Genomic DNA, 22026 nt, shown 5'->3' on the forward strand with positions numbered 1-22026 from the left:
AATGTGCTTCCGTCGTTCGTTTAATCGTCCGTCTGAATAATTTCTCAGAGGGATTCTTTACAGTTTTTTTTATCATTCAGGAGGAAGTTGTTTCTTCCCTCAATAGACATGCAATTATGCATGCATAACCTACAGAGGGGTGGAATTGTGCAATGCCAGGATTGAGCATTCTAGCCAAAAAATACAAAAACTTACGAATTTCAATACTAGATGGCGTACGGTATTGTTGTTTGTCTCGTGGAGAACAAATGTCGGAAGTTGTGTTTGTGTGTGAGTGTTTTTATCGGTTTATTACTAACCAAATTCAACCATAATCATACGTAGACAAGTCAATAATTGTAGACTGATCGCCATAATTGATTTTTGTTGCACATGTTCCTCTATTTTACTATTGCTAGATATTGTGTCTGTTGTTGTCCCATCAGGTGATATTCATGGGCCATTGGCATTCCCAGATAACAACGAGTTTCTCAATATTCTATTACTAACCACATGTGCAGCTACTAAAGATCAGATTTATGACCCAACAATTGTAGAAAGAAAAAGGTAAGCAGAACACTGAAACACATTTTAAACTGAAATAATTGAGCTTTGTTTTGCAATTAAGTTCTCAAGATTTGAAGCTAGATTTGAGTAAATTAAAGTGCACAGTTCAGGTTTGATGAGTTTCTCATTGTTTATTATTTGGTTACATACCACGAAAACCAGCATGCTGAAAATATTATCAATGCCTGTACACACACATTTCTGTATTTTACTATTCCTAGATAATCATGTGTTTTGTTGTTCTATCAGGTTGTACTTATGGATTACAGAATTCCCAGTTCCACAACACCCAATTCAAGTCCCTGAATATTTTGTGTGAACCACAGTTTCTGCTACCAAACATTGGTAGAAGAATACCAAAGGTAACCACCACGACTTAATCAATTGTAAACAAGATGATTTAATATTTTTTAGTATGCAGGTTTCTCTTGACTCTCAGTAATTGGTAAATGTGAAGCAGTTGATATTGTGTGTAATCAAGGAGGTATATACCAGGTATATAATCCATTCCCAAAAAAAAAGCGTGCAGCAAACTTCCAAAGGAAAAAAGTGGTGCTGCTATTGTGGCAACAACAAAGATTCTATTGATTTGTTATCATTATAGATTACCTGTAAGTTATGTTTACATAAAATTATGAGAATTTTCATCATGTTAACAGTAGTTTTATAATTTTTTGCTTCTTTTTCATTTAGATTTTGCTTAATATACTGGATGAGAACCATCTGGATTTCTTCCAAGGAAAAGTAAAGGGGGCAATAACACAGTCGACTAAGTTCTTTGTTTGCTAACCCGTTGGCTGCTTCCTTGACCCGGCTGACCTTGCCCTCTTTGACTTCGGTCCCGATTTGAGGTATTGCTTGGTGTCGCTTCCATCTTCTTTGAAACTTTTGGTATATCAAAAAGTAATAATATCCATTCTCATTTCAAGTTAGCGACGCTATTCCATGGATTGTGAACCTGACGAGAGACGACAGCTCAACGACGACTAATTGACGGGCTGTCATTCAGCAATACTGCTCGTTCAGTTCGTCCTTCGTCGCTCCGATTCATCGGGGAATTGAGCTTGCTCCAACTACGCGGCCACATGCCAGAATCATTGGATTACCCAGCCGACTTGTAAGTTACCCCAGCTCTCAACACAGCAGAGTTTTACTCTTTAGATTATGTTTGGCTGTTTGCCATGTTTGATGGCGTTTTCTTGTGTGCGACCACTAATCGCTCCCTATCAAAACTGGCCTCGGACTCCTCTCTTCTTCCTTGTCCAGGTAATCTCCCTTGGGCAGTTAATCAAGGCAGTCTCCCCCTTCTTGATTGACTGAACTTTGTAAGGAAAATTGAACATTTCATATTGATAAAATTAATTTAGTGTAGATGGATGATAAACATTGTATGTAATAGTGTCAACTCAATAAGCTTGTAAAGTTATATTTTCAAAATACAGTGTTATATATAAATCTTATATATCCCAACTTATTTTCTTCATCTGTTACTTTCTTCTTCTGTTTTTTGTTTTCATTTTCATACAACATAATACTGCACCAAGCAATTAAATTAAACAAAAGACCCATAATTTTATTGGATGGCAGGGGGCCTGATGCTTTCTCAACCGCGATAATAACACAGCGTTGTTATTTGTTGGGCATAGAAAGTTTTTCAATCTAGCAGTAGTCGATTGAATCACTCCTAGATCAAGAAAGATCACATTGTCTCTATTGTATACTGCATGGATGAGATTTGAGTGACGACAGTGATGGAAAAGATTTGACAGGACAGACAAACTAACGAACAACACACTGAATTGTGACACCAAGGACAGCAGCAGCAACAGCTTTAAACACACCTTTCACCATCTCCTCATTAGGCAGCTAGCATCTCCAGTATCAGCCAAACATCAATGGCCATCGAAACCTACAGAGAAAAAGAAAGATTTATCACAAGTAAGGCCAAGTGCAGGATGACAGGAATGCAGTTAAAAGTTTAAAAGGTGATGGTATCAGAATAAGATATTTCGTCAACAATCTGGAATCACTAACAGATTTAGAAGCATTTAGAAGCACTACTCATTGTAGATTGGGGATTTCGTCTGTTGTGATGTGTAATGCTGCGAAGACGAGACACAAATTTGCAGGGATGAATATTACGTGAGTATCACGGTTATTTGCCCTTATTTGTTAGTTCTTTTAATAATTGGGTATCAACGACTCAACAAGCGAGATTGGTTCGGACATTGTTTTCATGGTACTGTCAAACGTTTCTTCTTTCTGACGCTGGACAGCATAGCATAGCTTATTTGATATCATTTTCCACTCAGTTTAGTTACGCTTACTTTGCTTCTCGCTGCTATTACAAACAAACTTTTGGGTGATAACGGTCAGTTTCTGTTCCGACAACAAAGCTCACTTGTTAGATTTTTAATATTGTGTTTTTTTTTCTACTTCCGGTTTTCTCTTTTCAGTCAGTAGTTCAGTAAATATTCATCTGAAGTACAAACAAACTAAAAATTCGTGATCCTCGTTCAATTTGTGGTAAAGTTCATGTTTTATTTTGTACGAAAGCGTACTTCCGGTTTCAAAAATTTTCCTGAACTATAGTTCAGGAAAATTCTCGATTTTGACCAAAATCTGGATTTCGCTTAAATTACACCTAATCGACCCCAAATTTTACGTAGATCACGAATATTTAGTTTATTTTGACGACAGCTCAATGGTTAAGGCGCTATCGCTTACTTCCGGTATACTTCCGGAAAATTTGCATAAAACTAGCAAGTGAGCTTTGTTCTCTGTAGAATTCTAAAGACTCCATGCTAATTTTAAGCAAAGAGAAATGGTCTTTTTGATTACTTTTATGACTTTTGACTATCTAAGGCCAGTCCTTTAGATATTTAGTTTTGAACGTGTCAAATAGATGGCGTGAAAGAATGTTGTTTGTTGTGTCAGATATGCTTATGGCTTATGGCGGCTCGTTGCCAAAAGTTTAGCTACAGCTATTTTCTTCGAAAATTACTAATGAATTCGCTGGTAAATTGACTAGATTTCGTGTGCAATTTGTTTGGCATGTGTTCTTTACCGTTTATGTGATTATAACATCATCATTTCTCATCCATTTCCAGGAGAAAATGTGAAAGGTGCATGAAGCCTGTACTGTCTTGTATTGTGTTAAAAATCCTGGTATCCTACTGAATATGTCATCCAAATGACAGAGTGGTAAAAACCAATGCTAGCTTTAGTACAGTATTGCTGGAACATAGTCTTCTCATCTTTTGTCAGGATTCATCACTATTATCGGCTGAATCATTCTATGGAACTTGCCAGATCACCAACCCCATCACGGACCAATCTCTCATTCCATCTTGTAGAGAACCTTGGATAACCGATTGGTGGTTTAGTGTGTAAGTTTGTTTGTCATGTCACTAAATTTATTTTGTTGCAGTCTTATATGTATTTAAAGTTCTGCACGTTCTGCACTTATGTCTATCTAATGTTTAAGTTTAATTATTCTTTTAGATCATAGACATCAAGCACATTGATGCCACAAATTATAGACAAGGTGACTTTATTTTTTATTTACAGGTTCTTGGGTTGCATGACAGACTTTATGAGAAGTCATGTCCATTGAACAAAAAGGACAATGACTATACAGTAACCCGTTGGCTGCTAGCCTGCTACTTGAATATCCCCTTTTACTTCTTTAAAATGTAAACAGGCCCTCTTGGTTTGAGGTATTGCTTTCTGTCGCTAAAATTTTATTTAAAATAACTGTCCTAATAAATGTTCATTCTGCCTGCAGGGTAACTCCTTCGCTACTTATCATGGACTTCATCCATTGGTGAAAACCAATGACAACCAGGAGGAAAAGAGTGTGCTGGTCGAATGGGGCACTTGCAAGCTTAAGCCGGAAGCCTACTATAGGATTAATCGTTCTCGTAATAACTGTTCCTCAACTCTTCGCTCTTTTTCCGGTTTCTCCTACCATCTCCCTGTCTGCAGTCAATTAAGGCAGTCTCCACCTGTCTTGATTGACTCCATGTGCGAGTTTTTAAAGCAATTTATCTCCCAAATGACACAAAGAAGTTGGTTAGGTTTGTTTTATTTGGGTATAAATTGTTTTAAAACTTGTACTAATAATCAATTGCCTTGTACCGGACGCTCTGTTTATTAAATTTTTAATAATTTTGGAAAAAATTTATAAAATCTATTCAAGTTAATTAGATTAAATTTAATTTAATTATATATAATTCAATAACAGTTAATTTAATCACATAATATTGAATTTATTAATAAATAATTTTATTTATTTATTATTTTTTATTAATTAATTTTTATTATTTAATTTGATTAAAATAAGTTTAAAATTCGAATTTGAACATAAAGTAGTATATTTAACGTGCTTTATACATGATTTGATAAGCAATTAAGTTTACAAAATTAAGGATTAGGTTTCAAGTATAAAGTAAATAATTGAAACATTGCTTTAAGACGACGAAGACAACTACACAAAGAACTTTCACCACCATAAGCTGCAACATAACACATTGAAAACCAAAATATCAAATAGTTTGAATTATACACTACACAGATGAAAACAAATAAGACAAAATATTTTCGTAGACAACCAAAATTCCACTAAAACCAACTGAAGGATAATATCAACATCAGCTACTTCAAGGATTTCAGCAGATGAAGCATAACAGCTAAAACAGGAACCAGACAGCCAAACCACTTACATTTCCACCAACTCCTGTTAGAAAAAAACAAACAAAAACAGATATTATAGTTGGCAGTTAAGTCAATCGTGACTGATTACTATTTTTCAATAAAATTACACAATTCCCGAGTTACAAATAATAAACTCATAAATTACCATTTCTGGAGGTTTTCTTGCATCTATGCTCCAAGTCACCCTGCAACACCTCTGGATAACACCAGCTTCATGAAATGCATGCAGAAGATCGACATTTAACAACGTCACCAAGTCCTGTTAGGATAAAAGCATAATCATTAACTTACATTTAAACTATACCAGATGTAAAAACACTGTAAGACAAGAAAGAAAACAATCATGTCTCAAAATTAAAATTTAGATGACATGGAGCAGAAGCAAATTCTTTGAGTTACAAGACAAGATAGCATAAAAAGTTATTAGAAAGGTAATTTGTGTTCTAGTTCAATCAAAAAGAAACTAACAAGTCAGCTCGGATTGATCAAGTAGGCAACTATCTTTTCACAAAACTCTACCCCACTACAATATTTTGATCAGACTTCATGAAACTTCCCCAATTACAGCCCATAATCAAAATCAAACTACCTTTTCAAGATGTCTTTGTTGCTGTTACACTGCAAGTAACGCTACCCCTCTTCAGGATGACACCAGCAATGTAGACTACTTCGAGAATATTCAGCTAACCTTGACTTGAACTCGATTTCACCAGCCGGCTGCAACAGAATCACCTGCATGACAGCAATGTAGTTCAGCCTTTGCCATGTCCTCAAGTTCTTCAGCAGATAAGGAAAGGAACCTCTCACCTGAACATAATAAAGAAAATCAATTGCATTATTGCAAGGAAATTTACACAAATTTAAGTATCTGCATGGGATATACTTACAATCATCCCACACAGGTAACAATGGACGGCATCTCAGCCAAATGGACTGCAGTTGAAGCCAAAGTGGTCAGATTATTAGTTAAGTACTATATCTATACACACAGATGGATAGATACTTTTCCAATTGTTAACTCGAGTGGATGTCCGCAGAAGCTAAGTGCATCTCTAAACTAGAAAATAAAACATTTTATTAGATACAAATTTACAAAATAATTTCTACTAAAACTTTCTTAATTGGAGACATGAAATAATATGTGACAAAGCTTTATTAACATATGGGCTAACCTATTTGAATTAGCTAACAAGTACTTAATTACCTTAACAGATTCCCGCTCCTTTCAACACATTTGTCGGGTTTGCAGCAAAGTAGACCCTCACAAAGACCGTTTTCATGGCACGGCCGCGACCACATTGTGGAGAAAAGGAAATCTGCTTTAACAAATAGATGGAATTAGATAAGCAAATGGGCTTTTCAAACACTCCCATCTCTCACGATTCACTTACTTATTTGCTTAAACTTGGTTCACTATCGGTTCAGCTTAGACGAATGGCGAGAAAAAAACTCATCTTTTGACGAACCATGCAACATACAGCAAGAGACGACATTTTGGGAAGGCAAGTCGCATGATCAGATGGAATTGCCAAACATAAATTGAAGGAACTGTTAATGTTACCTATAATTTCACATAGAACAGAATTTCATTGGTGAATTGTAAAGTATGAATTAGAATAGTAAATTATCAGGTAAGAAAGTAATTCACAATGACTAAGGTGAAGGTTATCCAACAACTTCGCGGAAGGAAAGACATGCAAGCCATGCTTCAAACAATAAAATAAATTTATATCAAAGTACAGTTTCATGCAACAAAAAAGACGATCTAGCTCATTCCTTTAACTTATCATTAAACATTTACCCATCATCACCCCAAAGGAAAAAAAGCTTTACTATGTCAAGAACAGAAAATTCAAAACTAATTCGAAAAAAAAGGTATAGATTCAATCACGTAAAACCTTACCTTAAATTTAACGAAGAATTGCACCAAAATTAAACAAAGGAATTTACTCTCTAGTCTAGTGTAGTTGAAGCAAAATTGAAAGTGGATGAAAGTGGATGAAAGTGGATGAAAGTGGATGAAAGTGGATGAAAGTGGATGAAAATGGCTGAAAATGTGATGAAATATCCCATACAGAATACATTGAATTAGACTTGTCTTTAATTGGAAAACAAATCAAAAATAGTTACCATTCCATTCAAGTTTCTACTTTCTAGTACGAGACGACATTTCTTCATACGGACAGCAACGACAGCACTTTCAGGATCAGGACACATGGTCAGACGACTCGCTGGGAGTGGGAGTGTGGGACTGAAATTTTAGGCAAAATAACCTTCAGATTCACACACGACTGCAGAATACATCTAATTCACATACACAATAGCATTCACAGGTGATAACCAAAAAGAAATACCTTTCTATCTTCACGATGCAAAACTTTTAACAAGCGATCTCCCACTCAACCGGACCGAAATGGTGGGGGTACTTTTCGGATCGTAATCCGGAAAAGAACTTTACAAATCCGGACTAGGTCTAATCTGTTCAGAATCGCAAGGCGATTCCAACGGAATTAAGTCCGGATTTTTATCTTTTCCCGTTCACGAGATAATCACGGTTGAAAATCGTGAAATATCACGAAAACCCAAAGTCTCCACGTCCGACTACATCGCTTTTAGCCGTATATTCGGCTTGTAAAAAAAAACTAATTGTTACAAAATGTAGCCCTTTCATCCCTCTTTCAGAATCCAAAAGGATTTTTTATAATTCTTTGAGATGTTTGAGATATCACGATTTTCGTGATACCCCCATTTCGACACATTTTCCAAGCATTTTATTCGGCGTTGCCGATTGCCGTATATGTGACTTCGCCCCCACTCCTTCGCTTTTTCCATTGTTTCCTATGTATCAAGTCCCATCTGTATCGATATACAAGGCCTTGATACATAGGAAACAGGGGAAAAGCGAAGGAGTGGACAGGAAAGGGGGCGAAAAGCACATATACGGCAATCGGCAACGCCGAATGAAATGCCTGAAAAATGTGTCGAAATGGGGGTATCACGAAAATCGTGATATCTCAAACATCTCAAAGAATTATAAAAAATCCTTTTGGATTCTGAAAGAGGGATGAAAGGGCTACATTTTGTATCAATTAGTTTTTTTTTACAAGCCGAATATACGGCTTAAAGCGATGTAGTCGGACGTGGAGACTTTGGGTTTTCGTGATATTTCACGATTTTCAACCGTGATTATCTCGTGAACGGGAAAAGATAAAAATCCGGACTTAATTCCGTTGGAATCGCCTTGCGATTCTGAACAGATTAGACCTAGTCCGGATTTGTAAAGTTCTTTTCCGGATTACGATCCGAAAAGTACCCCCACCATTTCGGTCCGGTTGAGTGGGAGATCGCTTGTTAAGTTCGCTGACATGACTAATAGGCAGACCGTGCGGCGTCCCAGTTCTACAGTCTGTACCTGAATACTTATGTACTGACTGCAACACCAAACCCCTCTGGTGGACGAATTCTAACCCCACCTTTTGACAAAAATTCTAACCCCAACCCCATGCCCCAACCTTTTGACCAAAATTCTAACCCTACCTTTTATTAACTACTTTTTAACAAAAAAACAACCTTCAACAACAACTTGTAATCGTAATATTGATAAAACGTAGAAAAAATTACTTCAAAACGTCGCCATAAGGAAATTCCAACCCCAACCAATGCCCCAACCTTGAAAAAATATTCTAACCCTACCTATTGAAAACAAACTTTTAACAAACTTCAACAACCACTGGTTATCATAAATATGACGCAACACGTTGATAAAACGTGGAAAAAAAATTTACTGATTTCGTCCTACAACTTCAAAACGTAGCAGTAAGGAAAATTCGATCATCACTTACCAAAAAATTAAAAATATGAGTTGGTAACATGGTCATTTCTGCAATTGACGATATTGGACGATTTTGGTGACATGACAATTGAACTTACACATGGAACCACCGATCAGTTATCCTAGGTTCTCTAGAAGATGGATAACACACAAAACAATAAAATAATATTAAAGAATGCAAGCAGAAATTACCATTTATATGGCGCAACAAGTGAGGAAAGACCACCAACCAGTATTTGCTGAGTATTTGCTCCTATGTCAGTCGTAGTCCAAAGATTTCAGAGTCTAAAAAGAGAAACAAGGAATTGTGTTAAATATCCAGAAATTGGTATTCTTGCACTTAAAGAAAAGAATATACACTATCAAGAGTTGCAAAAAAAACTCGACAATCTTGTTGCTCACATCCCTAGATGGCTCTATTGCCTTATTTCTCAGTCTAAATTAAAAAAAAAAAAGGCCTGTGAACTGTAAGCTTCCAGACTTTCATTAGTTTCATTTCAACTGGCATCTCCAACCATAAGCCATCAACAGCACGAGTCTATCCGTAATCACAAATCGAAAATCGCAAAGCCCCCCCCAAATAGTCTAGACGCGCATTTTCAAGTCGGAACAACACAAAACTAGTTCCGTCATTTCATCGTTCTATAGTCGTTATAATGGATCCTGGGGATCCTGCAGGATTTACTAATAGTCGAGCGAATGGGTTCCCCCCTCCAATAAATTTTGCTGTTTCGTTCTGCGTGAACGGGGTGGACAGGCGAAGAATTGGGTGGCAAAACACGTCGGGGGGAGGGAGAGCATTTTAAGACAAGTGCCGGAAGTGACCGACGCCCTGGTTCGACGGACCGCACATGCATAACTCGAAACCCAAAATAATAACAACGGCGCTAAGCGGCGCAAATAATCAAAGGGAATCAAACGTTCGGTGGCTGATGGGTATTAAGAGACGACGACGTGAGCCGAAACAGGCTATTAATGCGCAACAGCAGCCAACTGCTTTAAAAGGGCGAATCAGACGCTCGACAAAACACTTGCTCAGACTCCATTGCCACATCGTTCTCCGATCATCAAGCGGCTTTGGAAACATTTCACGCTGGGCTGGGCGCCTGCCGCCGGGAGTGAGAGGTTACAATGGAATGGGTGTGGGGTTGTGAAAGGGCATCGGCGGGCGGGCGGGTGAAACAAAAAAAAAAGGCTGGAATTTGTCATCTTTTTTTTTTCAGCCTATCTAATCCTTCGACTGCCATTTCGCTCGACCTTTGCAGCCGTCAAAACAAATTTAAAAAACGGTGGCTGCCCAAATTTATAGGTCGTCCCTCATCCGTCCTCTTGCCATCTCTCTATTTATCTCTATATTAGATATACACATATACTCGCCATGTTTTATTACAGACTCTGTAGTTTATCTATATACGACGCAGAATATAGGCGCTATGTGTGCGACACATCAAAAGGCGAAAGTATACAGGGGATCGAGAGATATTCCTAGTCGGGGAACGTGGCCGTCGAGATAAACTTATATTTATATACTAAAGGCTGTGCGGCTGCTGTCATTTCTTGCCGCTGTAGACGTTTTAGTATGATCAGCAGCTGGGCCATCAAATTCGGCTACTGATGAGGCGAATTCCACGTATGAGGATGATATGTTTCATCATGTCGCCCCATGAAGCGTACATATACATAATCAAATAACTGAGTGCCTAGCCTATAACTCCATTTAGCATTTATTGAAATAGAAATGAGGTCGTAACTTTCTACATAATTTTATAAACAGAAATATATATCGGCTCTAGCAGATGTCGATCAGCTGTTGTATTTTATTGGATTTTTAAACTGCCAAGTGATGTGTATAAGGTTATTCCATTTAGTTGGAGAGGAATTGAAAAAAATTTCATTTCTTTTTTTTTTCTCCGAGAGAAATAAATCGCGTTACTGGGATTCTATTGATTGTTATTTTGATTATTTATATCGAGAATCAGAGCAAGTTCACTCTTTTATTTTTCTTTCTCGTGGGCTTTGTAATATACGGCTGAATGCCTTTCAACGCACAATAGGAAGAGAGGGGCTATAGACCAATGGGCGCAGTTATTGGGACCGTTTCACGGCCGACTGGTCTATGGAGATCTCCGGCCGTATTCCATTCAACGTGTCATCAAATATACACCCTATTACATCCATAAGGTACCGTATAGAGATGGTAGGTCTAGAGGCCTATCTCAAATACATGGAAATGAATCATATTGAACGGGAGAACGTGATCGTCAATATTTATACTTGACCGTCTCTATTTTTCCTTGGGCCGGTCATTTCCGATTGGATGGAGAATAATGAAATGACCCCCTTTTTCTTCTTCTCTATTTTTTACAACAGCCTAGATTTATATATTGAATTGTGTAGGGGAGAGGTGCAGGAGAGCCTAAACGACATAGTATTACGGTTATATAGCCCATACATATCGGCTTATATAACACAGAATAGCCCAGCAGGAGAGATTCCGGAGCACTTGGCCAGCGTATTTTTCGTTTTCTCTTTTTTTTTATTATTACCAGGCAAACGCATAACCAGGACGAGATATGAGCGGCCCATATAGTATACGACACAAGGAAAAGAAAAGAAAAGAAAAAAAAAGAGATCCACAACGTACGTATGAAGGAGCGCAGAAGTTGTTTGTGATTTCCATCCATCCAACCATCCACCCCCTCGCTCGCAATCCATCAACATTTTTTTTTCTCTCTGCTTTTCTTATATGACGTATTATTCTTTGTTATTGCGCCTTTCTGCCTATATAGCCCGGCACTCTATAGATTTTCTTCCGGCGCACGGCAGCACGAAAAAAGGTTTCTTCTTTTTTAAAAAATTCTCTAGATATTCGCGGGTAACAAACAAGTGTAGCCTATATAGATATCTATTTTGCAAGTCTCTACCCGGGAATCGCCCGGAGGAGCGTGAGCCCAATGCCCCGTCGCAGGCAGAAGAAGAAAGAAAAAAAAACGACGCCAGCAAATGAGCGACGCTGGAGAGAAAGAAAAAAAGAGACCCGCCTCCTATATTTTACTACAAATATCCATCGTGTGTGGGGTGTGTACTATAGATGCTGCCAGATGGTATTGTTGTTTAGCGACGACTCGCGTCAGCTGTGACAAGATTGTATCCAAGACTATCTCACCAACGTCCCCAACCCCAAAAAAGAGGCCTCATCCGACCTCTCCCTAGCACACACGCAACATATTGTACACTTGAAAAAAAAAGGTTAGTTTTGTGATTTTGTGGGGTAGAAAAAGCGATAGACCTCAAGGGTCTTGTTTATTATATTGGCGCAAAAACCAAAAGAAGAAATCAATATAATGAAAAGGAAGACGCGCTCCGCCAAACTTGATTTTCTTTACATCTGTTAATAGTTTGTTCTTTTTTAAAAAAATAAAATAAAATAAAAAAAGATTCTCGCGTCTTTGGATACGATTCCCATCCATCAATGAATCCATTCAGTCGTCTCTCTCTCTCTCACGACGATCTATACAAGACTTGCAATCGTGGAGGAGTATACTGTGTGTACTATATAAACTGTTTTATAGAATATTGTCCGAAATAGATTTATTTTGTTTTATTTTATTTTTCTCTTCCAAATCCCCCCCGGAAGTATTGATTCACACCACTATCATTGGAGTGTGCTGTGTATACCGCGAGATATATATACGTGTAATACGGTCGCCAGCGCAGAGCGGGATCGAGTCGATCGAGCGGGAACAAGGGAAAAACAAAAAAGATCCACTGAATCTAAACTTTTTTGGACAAAAAAAAAAAAGAAAGAAGAAGATGAAAAAGTAGCGCGAGTACTTTGAAGAGGAGAAGCACACAGCTGTGCGGCAGCAGCTTGTTGACCCCCGCAAGGCTCTCTTCTAATCGAAAGATTTGTTCGAATATACACACATCACTTTTCCCGCATTTCTTTTTTCAAATCACAGCAGCTAGCACACAACTTCTTCTTCTTTAGACCCCATCTGGGTCGCTGTCCCACCAGTTCTTTTTTTCAAACTTGGCGCCGGATAGAAAAATCAAATCATTTCAAGGATATTTTATAAGAAACTTTTTTTATTTTTTAAATGCTCCGGCAAGAGAAAAAAGAGCCGTGATGAACTCAATGATATATGAGGCTACTGGGTACAAAGCAGATGGGGGGGATGCATAGTATACCTTTTCTACAACGCCAAGAGATCGTATGACCGACCCGAACGAAGATTTTTCAAAGGCGATTTTGGTTGTTTCGGTTATCATTCTCATGAGGACACAGGGACTGCCTGGCACGTCCAAAGTTGTTATCAACGTTTTTATATAAAACGATCTCTATAGAGAGTTTCCAGCGTGTCAATATAGAAAGAGCCCGAGAATATAATATCTCGGGGAAAGACACTAGTCAAAGTTGAAGATGCGTGGGTGTTGTAATATCACTTTTGATATCAGCAGCTTTACATTTTTCTTCAGTTTGATTCTTTTGTTTTCCATATAGAGTTTTCCGCGGATCAATCCCTTCGACTTCTCTCAACATCTATATAGACACAGTCGACGACTCTCACAGCCCCCCTCCCCCCGCGTGATATACATAGGCAGCCGATTTCTATATTTCTCGACAGCCAAACAACGAAAACGGCCAAAAACGGTCTGAGTCTATAGGCGTATGCAAAATAGCTTTTTTCCCGTTGTATAATAATATCAAGAAAAGGAAGTCAAACTGACAGGGGGAGTAGTAAAAAAAAAAAAGAAAAAGAAAAACACACATCTCATCATCACACACTTCTCCACCCGTTCTCTTCTATTAGATATTTGAATGCCGGTGTGTCTATATCTTATTCCACGTGACATGGGAAAGCTCTAGACGCCATTTATTGAGATATGCACAACATCCAGCCTGGAGCTCTCATCCACCATATCTAAAATACTGGTGGATGAGATTCCATTCAGAGTCCGTTTGTCTCAGCACAATTCCCCCTCTCTCCCCTCCCTGGATCTTCAATGAGGATCATTTCGCTAGAGTATAGATCTGGCATCTCTCTTCTCGTGGCTGTCTGGAGTTGGAGTACCTCATCCACACAGCACGTGTGTATCAATGAGATTTCTCCCCTCCCGCCATCTGTTTTATTGAAATTTGGGCTTATTGCTGTGTGCGCATGTTGCCTGGTGTAAATATATTTCGGCTAGACGGCACTATGATTGGGCCGAGGATGGAAAAGTATGGATGACGTCTATAGGACAATATCCATCAAGTTTGGCAAGTACAGCTGCTGGGCTGGCACACCCCCCTCCCCCTATAGTGGTGGTTGACCTTTGCCATCTTCATATTCGCCGGTTCTTCGTTCCTCCTGCGAGTGGCACAAGAATTTTCATCATTTCATTCGACATTGGCCGGGCTGATCCTTCGAGTGCTGGTCGCTCAACTCTCTCTTTCTCTACAGGGCCGTCTACACACCAGGAATCGCTCGTGTTCAATTCACGACATCCCCTCACTGCTCAATATGTTCCTCTTTCTTACATAGAGTTATGCATTGTGTATACACGCCATTATGAAATCCTGCCTGGGGGGACGGGGGACGGTAAAGGCCTACAATTTGACATTGGGGTTGTTGTACGTAACAACCCAGCAGAGTGTACACATATAAGCGACTTTTCGATGACGCTTGATCCGTCCTCTTTGACTCACGGGATCTCTTTCTCTTGATATCATATCCCGACCGGCCAATGTCTCCAAGTGGCTCGTATACATACCGTACTGCACAATATCGTCTGTCACCCGGTGATGTTCATCGCCCGTGTCAGCAGCTTGGCACTCTACGCCCAGCAGCTGATCTGTTGCGGGATGTCTACAATGTTGTAGACTTGGTCCGGTTCAAGATTCCCATTACACACGTGCAGATATTGTATAGTGGATGGCAGCGGGGATTTGATACGCCTCGTACACAGTGGCTCGAAAGTATTCACGACCCAAGGATCGGACACTCACACGAGACGTGCCGTCGTGTGGGATGGTAATAACAAAAACAGCCGTGTAGTAGCAAGTAGTAAGAAACAATCTCCCGTTTCGCTCGATGACCATCCAATCGGAAAGGGCCTTTTCAATACTACTACTCTCGTCGTCTGCTGGCTCCTCTCGCCGCCCGCCATCAGTCCGGGCCAATCGACAGTGCGTCCGAGTGTGTTCAATGTGCTCGCTGATGGCCCTCCTCACTCGGAAGGAAAGCAATAAAAACACACACACGGCAAAAGACATCGTCATTGGTAGACCGCGAACATAAGCAAAGGACGAGAGACTGTCGCGACGAAACGAAATCAATGCGCAGGGAGAAACAATCTCAAACAGCGTCTGTCGGCTGTGAGAAGAGCCGAGAGAAAAAGAAAAGAAAAAGAAATGTCATCAAGAAGAAAGAGGGAAAAGGTATAGCCTGCACTACTCGGAGCAGAAGCAGCAGCAGCAGCTGGATGGGATTAATATTTTCCCAAGAGGTGGCAAACGTGGGCGACGGTGTGGAATTCATCCAGTATATCCAGAGAAAGAAAGAAAAAGCAGCCTGGATAATATCAGATATATGTATGAAAATATCTCGCGAATATCATATATAGGTATAGGATGAGAGAAACCTTGTGCTGGGTGCTGTTCCAGACGGTTATGTCATATTATTGAACTGTCTGAAAATTTTTATTGGTGCCGAGAAATCAAAATAAAACCAAGAGAATATATTAGGATTTACGAATTCCTACACGACAGCACCAGTAACGACAACTATTCTTAGAAAACATGTTTATCACTGCGCCATTCCCTACGGAATGATTTCGAAACGCCCACGCAATTGGCCACATACACAATACAAAATCACTTGATTTCAGCGTTCGAAAAAATGAACGCAATCGGATTTCATATTTTCCCGCAAATTTTTCTTTAAAAAAAAAAAATAAATAAATAAAAATTTCAGTCGTCCACAAATCTCGCCAAACGAGATTAAGATAAATGTTTGTGTTTGTACGTCGGGGAGATAAAGAAGAGCTTGAAAGGGTTCCGCAGTCCGCGATGCGATCAATTGCGCAATGGCGCGTGATAACGTGGCGCAACGTAATCATTGAACCGTTGTAATATTATGCTGAATACATCTCGATATCTTATCGAAAGAGCCTATACTACACATCGATCTGTTCACAATGTTGTTGTGCAGAGTTCTCTGGCCGGCCGGCCGTCATATTGTGTAGAGCCGTTTGTCGGCTCCCGTCAGATTCGGCATCGGGAGGAGCGAACGCGTCACGGCCAGCAGCAAGCCCCAAAACTCTCCATCCATATAAGGAATCAAATCTCTTTTTCCTCTTATTATATTCCGGGCGGAAAGGTTGAAAGGCCAAACAGCTGTTGTCTTCCCTTCTTCTAGCCCTTTTTTGGGGGGCGGAAGAAAAATAGCCGGATCATACCCCCCTTCCTCCGCACATCCTAGTTCACGATCTATCGCCACCGGATTTCCGTTTCCCTCCCCCCCCCTTTTTTTGAAATTACATTTTCAATCGCTCCCCCTGATTTCATTCAGGTCTGTTTGTCAAATGAAAAATAAAAATTCGATGCCGGGGGCGGTTTTCCATTGAAAACTACATCCGGAAACGAATGGAAGAAGAATGGAAACACACACACACATATAGTAGGCATCTTTTTTGGGCCGGCCGGTTTCTGCACAAAAATAGGACTCGAGATGTTTTTGGCTATTGAAATTGCTGGCCTTCATTCATACTTGTTGCCTTGGGGATGTTGGACACCGGCAGCGCAGAACCAATAAGAAATGAATGTAATAATCATATAACGATATTATCATGTGCTGCGATCACATATACACGGTAGGAGTATAGTAGTACTTAGGAGTTAGGACTCTTCTATCGATAGATTTCCTCCGGCAGCACTTAAATACCACTGGATATAGAATTGCATGCACGGGGCATATTGGGACGACCCGCCGAGGCCGAAATGGATCCGACATTACGTGAATGGGACGAACAAAAACTTGTGTTTCAACGTATACACGAAATATATCGCCTGGCAAAAACAAAATAGAAAAGGACCAGTGCGGCACGTGTGTCGTCCTCTAAACTATTCATCCCGTTATACAAAAGAAAATCTATTTACCACTGCCAGCCGCAAAACAGCGTTCGTATCTAAAAGGTATAATGTAGCCTAGAACGATTCTAGGAATTCGTTTGTCGAAAATTATCATCATCGTCATCAAAAGGGATTAAGGGCATGATGCATTTGAACCTTTTTGCAATAATGCACAAGTTTTCTTTGTTCCATTTCAAAACAAAAAAAAGAGAGAGAGAGAGAGAGAGGAAATTTCTTTGCGGGTATCGTTGGCGCATCTGCTCATTTTCACACGGGCCTTGTTTTGTGTTTAATGAATAAGATGATGGCGTCACCGGCTAGATTTTCATTATAGATTTCGGGCCTGTACACTAGGCGGAAGGGGGCATCGGCTGGTGGGCATCTTCACGTCACCTCAACCGGCCCATCTGTCTCTCTCAGTCGCTCTTGATTTCGGGTCTTGTGATTGAAGTTGTTGTACCGTTACGACCAGCGCATCCCCCAGTTAGAAGGAGGAAGAAAGTCTTGTGCTTGTCTTAAGAGCCAGAATCACTGGACGTCTCTCTCTCTATGTAATGTACAGTGGGCCGTACACACAGGCTAGTATACATCACGTCGCCCATCCATCACACTCCCGCTTCATCCCTGGCCGCACCGACTTTTTAATTTCTTCTTCTTCTCGGCTAAATAAATATTAGACGCTCAAACTATCCACATGCACTGCAAGGTGTCGACGAAATGAGAAAAGAATTAAATTTGATACGAGTTGGACTGATCGAGAGTCAAGTAGAAAAGGAAATTCATTTGGGCAGCGGGACCCGAAAAAGGGACAATTTCAGTCTACATCGCGTAATGCACCGAGAGTGCTGCAATTTGGTTTTAATGGAGCCCGTATCAACTCATCGCAGGGTCGAGGTACATGTATAGACGACTGGATCAGCACAGGAGCGGAATGATTGACATGATCAGCAGAGAATGAAATGCTAAAGTATTAGTCCTATATAGCTCTCGGCTGCTTCTGGATCTCATCAAATGTTCGTTGTTAGTCGCATTATTATATTAAATTGTAGGATCACGCGGAGAGTTGAACCAACCGAGCGGGGGGTACGAAGATAATTCAAAACGTCGTCGGGGAATTTTCAAATATAAATCGAATGTGTCTGACGTCATTACACGCAACACACACACAAAAGAAAAAAGGGGGAAAAGTCAATCGGAACTATTTCCCCGCGCGTAATTGATGTGTGTATTTTATATTGATCGCGCCTTCCCCTTTTCACAAGAGGCCAACTGCTGATGGAATCGATCCATCCATCATCCACATCCGCCGCAGACTCGCCTATATATATATATATTGCGCCGTGTTGGATCGACACATTCCAGCACGCTCCAAACGCCGGGAAAATAAAAAAATTTTTAAAAGAAAAAAGTTGAAATGAATTTATGCGACGATCGAGAAATTTCGGCGATTTAAAAATTTATAAAAATAAAGTTTGGAGGGCTCCTATAATATTCCTATTCTTCACATAGAGGTGTGTCTATCGCCTATATTATTTTCTTTTATATACGTCCATAACTTATAGGCCTACTTCTACAAACATGCAATAAATAACGTTGGCTATTTTTCTCTGGACTGGCTAGACCTCTTATGAATTTCTATTGGGCAGGAGGAAATCTCAAACCGTTTGGGAATGTGTACACGTCTAAAAGGGGGGGCCAGCAGTGCAGCCAACCACACAAGTTTATAGTTATTGATAACGTGTGTAGACGTAGTATAGTCGGGCGGAACCCGGCCATCGCTTTCTGTACACATCGGCCAACTATCGGATATGCTGCTGCTGCTGATGGAAGAGTCGCCAAACTCTCTCTCTCTCTAGCTCCTTTTCTATGTATCTAATATCCTCCTCGTGCCTTTGTTGCTGCCTTTGACGAAGGGTAGTAGTATAGAGACACTATACATTGCGTGGGCGGGGGGTCCATCTCACTCTGAGCTATAGCTCCTGGCTCCTACACACAGAGATCCTTATGGTTCTTTTTCTTTCTATCCGCCAGCGCCAGCCAATGACTTCAAATCCAACCGGATGAGTCTTAATACCCTTGTGCTTTTTTTCCCTTTTTCGACCCGGACGACGACGATGGATCCTTGTGTCTTCCTCCTATTTCTCTTTCTTTCTCTCCATGTGTATTTGTGTCGTTTCTTTCTTTCGCCTCCCACTCTTCTTCTTCTTCTTCTTCTTCTTCTTCTTTTACTGCCATGTTCTTATCTGTCGTCTTCCTGCTGGCCCGACCACCCAACTCTCTCCTCCTCCTCCTCCTTCTCTCTCGTCTAAAGTCTCATTCATTCGGCGTGATTTGAGGGGAGGTACGCACAAGAGCCGCCCGTCCTATACAGTCCCTATATAGATTGATATCGCCATTACGAGCTGTGTAGGCTCTAGGCTATACAACACGGCGACAGAGCTCTATAAAACTCGGTCCAATTGACGAGTGAGAAGAATACAAAAGGAAATAAAAAAGGGACCAGCCCTGCCTGGCATCTTTATCGTACATGATCCAGCCCAGGATATTTTTATATTACGTACGTATAGCACATTTTAAGTCCAATAGGGCGTGAAACTTAATTGCTATCAACTATACGACATGTCGCCCATCAGGAATCAATTTATATCTGAATGAAAATCACATTTTGTGGGGGAGGGGGGCCAAACGAATGGAAATGAAATCATCCGGTGACTCCCACGTTTACATAGAACGTCGCACACACTCAAGATTCCAATCAAATATCTATTCCTCCTATGTTATTTCTCTTTCTTGTATCATGTCCTCGAGAGCATCAATCGAAACAATATCGGCAATCATTTTCTACACTTGATGATGGTAACAAACGGGATGAGAAATAGAGAGGATAGAAGGACAGGCCATCTAATAAGAAAACGATTAGATGGCGGATCTAAATCCAATAAACGGAGACGCATATCGAAGATATCCTCGTGATGGAAGAGTCGCCCATCACTCGACCCCCTCCCCGCACATTATAATAGGAAAAGCGTGCATAATAAACATATGTATGAGAGGAGGGGGCAACATGAACAGAACAGAAAAACCCCCAGAATTCGGTGGAATAAATCAGCCGAGCAGAGATGACGAACCAAATAAAAATAAGAAGAAAAAGGTTCGTGCTGACGTCATTTGAAAAACCTTCATTTGCCGCAATCGAGAGAGAGAGAGAAAGAGAAAATGATATGGAAATATTACAGACGTTGCCAGCGACGACACTCTCTTTTTCCCCCCCGTTCTAATATGTATCGCGTGCAGCACAGCACCGCAGAGACGCTGATGGGCTCCTGTCAACCGTGTAACCAAAGACTAATCGAGACATATTCGGTAACGAAATTCTGCGGGAGAAAAAAGAGACAATGACGCGCATTGGCTGAAAGGAGGGAAGAAAAATATATGTGATCTGAGAGCGGGAAAATTTGAAATTGAGCGCCAAACTGACTACTTTCTAATGGCTTGAACATATTGAAAAGCATCTTGTCCTTTTTTTATAAGTTTCACAAAAAGTGGATCGACGTCACCGATAATCAAAAGGAACTAGACGAAAGACTTAAATCAAGTCTATAAATTGCGGGAAAGAAAAACGAAAGAAGATTCAAACTTGTTTCGCTGTGCTGTGTGGCTTTGGCGCATAACAACACGGCGGCTTGACTCTCTTCTATCCAACCACACACACAAGAGATATATAGTTGCAAAGTGAATGTAGTATGTGCTATACACAAAATGGATACACACACAAAGGCAGCGGTGCATATGGTGCGGATCAAGTGAGAAGATTGGATGGGCGGAGGACCCCCATCAGCTGCTGTGTCTAGCGATTTGCCAACCGAATAAATACACATATTCAAAGGTCAAACCAGAGTATTGCGCGCTGCTATATAGGGCAAAGGCTGCTGCCTGTAGTATAGTATAGTACAGGGGCATGCAGAATTACCAGTCGACCAGTTTTGCACCAAGTCGAGAGAGATACACAAGAGCGACGGGATGGAAATATATGGGGCCCGGCTGTGAATTTAGAAAGTTGTCGACAGCTCAGACACTATACTATATACACATGAAAAGATGGGGGAGGGAGTGGAAAAAACCGACGAATCGATTTACTTTTGCCTATAGTGTGTGTACACATTTGCCCTATTTCTGATGATATAGGGGAAAAAAGAAGAAGAAGAAGAGTTGGGTTTGAAATACGTAATGTAGGCCGAAGCTGTAAGAGTGCGATAGCTCCTTGTGTGTATGTGTGAGGGGGCCTAGGGTGTCTCTCTCTCCTGAGTGTTATCTGTAACTTCTCGGCTGGCTTCAGCTCAATAATCCACTGCTCTAGGCTTGTCCCTATCGTCACCGTCCTATCCCAAATGGAGAGCAAAAGAGAGGGGGGAAAAGTTTCATATAGAATTGAAGGCCTGCAAATACAAATCTGAACGGTACCATCATACCACCAACGTTCGAGGAGGTGGTCACACAATTTTCCAAGTTGCTCTTGGAAGTGTTTAAAGTTCAGATATTTTCACATTTGATCGTTTGTACCCACAGACAAAGTTGTAAAAAACAAGCCTAAATCTGCAGTCGTTTCTACAAATGAATTATTAAGTGACTGAGCAAACGAAAATGGCAAGAGGATACAGTTCCAGTCAAACGCCTAACTCGGGAATAAAATAATCCTACTCCATAACGATTGATAATCAACGGCACCAATTGGTCAAAAAGGAAGAATAGCTAAAAATTGTTCCTACCTTTAAGCCTGGGAAATATACGGCCAGGCATCCACAAGTGCCATCCATCC

The 22026-nt window shown here is 40.3% G+C and overlaps 5 long non-coding RNA genes across 12 annotated transcripts; 2 read left to right on the forward strand and 3 right to left on the reverse strand.

Annotated features, from left to right (window-relative positions):
• Nucleotides 1-42: 42 nt before the first annotated feature.
• LOC124190165 lies at nt 43-2020 on the forward strand. 7 transcript variants are annotated; one of them, XR_006872869.1, is made up of 5 exons: nt 43-270; nt 399-908; nt 968-1157; nt 1240-1397; nt 1476-2020. It is a non-coding gene; the product is annotated as an uncharacterized LOC124190165 (long non-coding RNA). The 7 variants fall into 7 exon arrangements; XR_006872868.1 differs by having other exon boundaries at nt 57-546; nt 796-908; XR_006872871.1 differs by lacking the exon at nt 43-270 and having other exon boundaries at nt 277-733; nt 796-908.
• A 78-nt stretch (nt 2021-2098) lies between these two features.
• LOC124190168 lies at nt 2099-2930 on the reverse strand. The gene is made up of 2 exons (XR_006872875.1): nt 2581-2930; nt 2099-2455 (listed from the first exon to the last, which is right to left on the reverse strand). It is a non-coding gene; the product is annotated as an uncharacterized LOC124190168 (long non-coding RNA).
• Nucleotides 2931-3488: 558 nt separating this feature from the next.
• On the forward strand, nt 3489-4715 carry LOC124190167. Its single transcript, XR_006872874.1, has 4 exons — nt 3489-3564; nt 3657-3750; nt 3814-4265; nt 4334-4715. It is a non-coding gene; the product is annotated as an uncharacterized LOC124190167 (long non-coding RNA).
• Nucleotides 4716-4977: 262 nt separating this feature from the next.
• On the reverse strand, nt 4978-6584 carry LOC124190192. The gene is made up of 5 exons (XR_006872894.1): nt 6467-6584; nt 6150-6319; nt 5852-6069; nt 5408-5521; nt 4978-5284 (listed from the first exon to the last, which is right to left on the reverse strand). It is a non-coding gene; the product is annotated as an uncharacterized LOC124190192 (long non-coding RNA).
• Nucleotides 6585-6659: 75 nt separating this feature from the next.
• LOC124190193 lies at nt 6660-22017 on the reverse strand. 2 transcript variants are annotated; one of them, XR_006872895.1, is made up of 5 exons: nt 21977-22017; nt 9325-9379; nt 9105-9225; nt 7393-7513; nt 6660-6823 (listed from the first exon to the last, which is right to left on the reverse strand). It is a non-coding gene; the product is annotated as an uncharacterized LOC124190193 (long non-coding RNA). The 2 variants fall into 2 exon arrangements; XR_006872896.1 differs by lacking the exons at nt 9105-9225; nt 9325-9379; nt 21977-22017 and adding an exon at nt 7617-7648.
• Between the last annotated feature and the right edge of the window lie 9 nt (nt 22018-22026).

The sequence above is a fragment of the Daphnia pulex genome, chromosome 3 (genome assembly GCF_021134715.1).
Source record: "Daphnia pulex isolate KAP4 chromosome 3, ASM2113471v1".
NCBI classification, from domain to species: Eukaryota; Metazoa; Arthropoda; class Branchiopoda; order Diplostraca; family Daphniidae; genus Daphnia; species Daphnia pulex.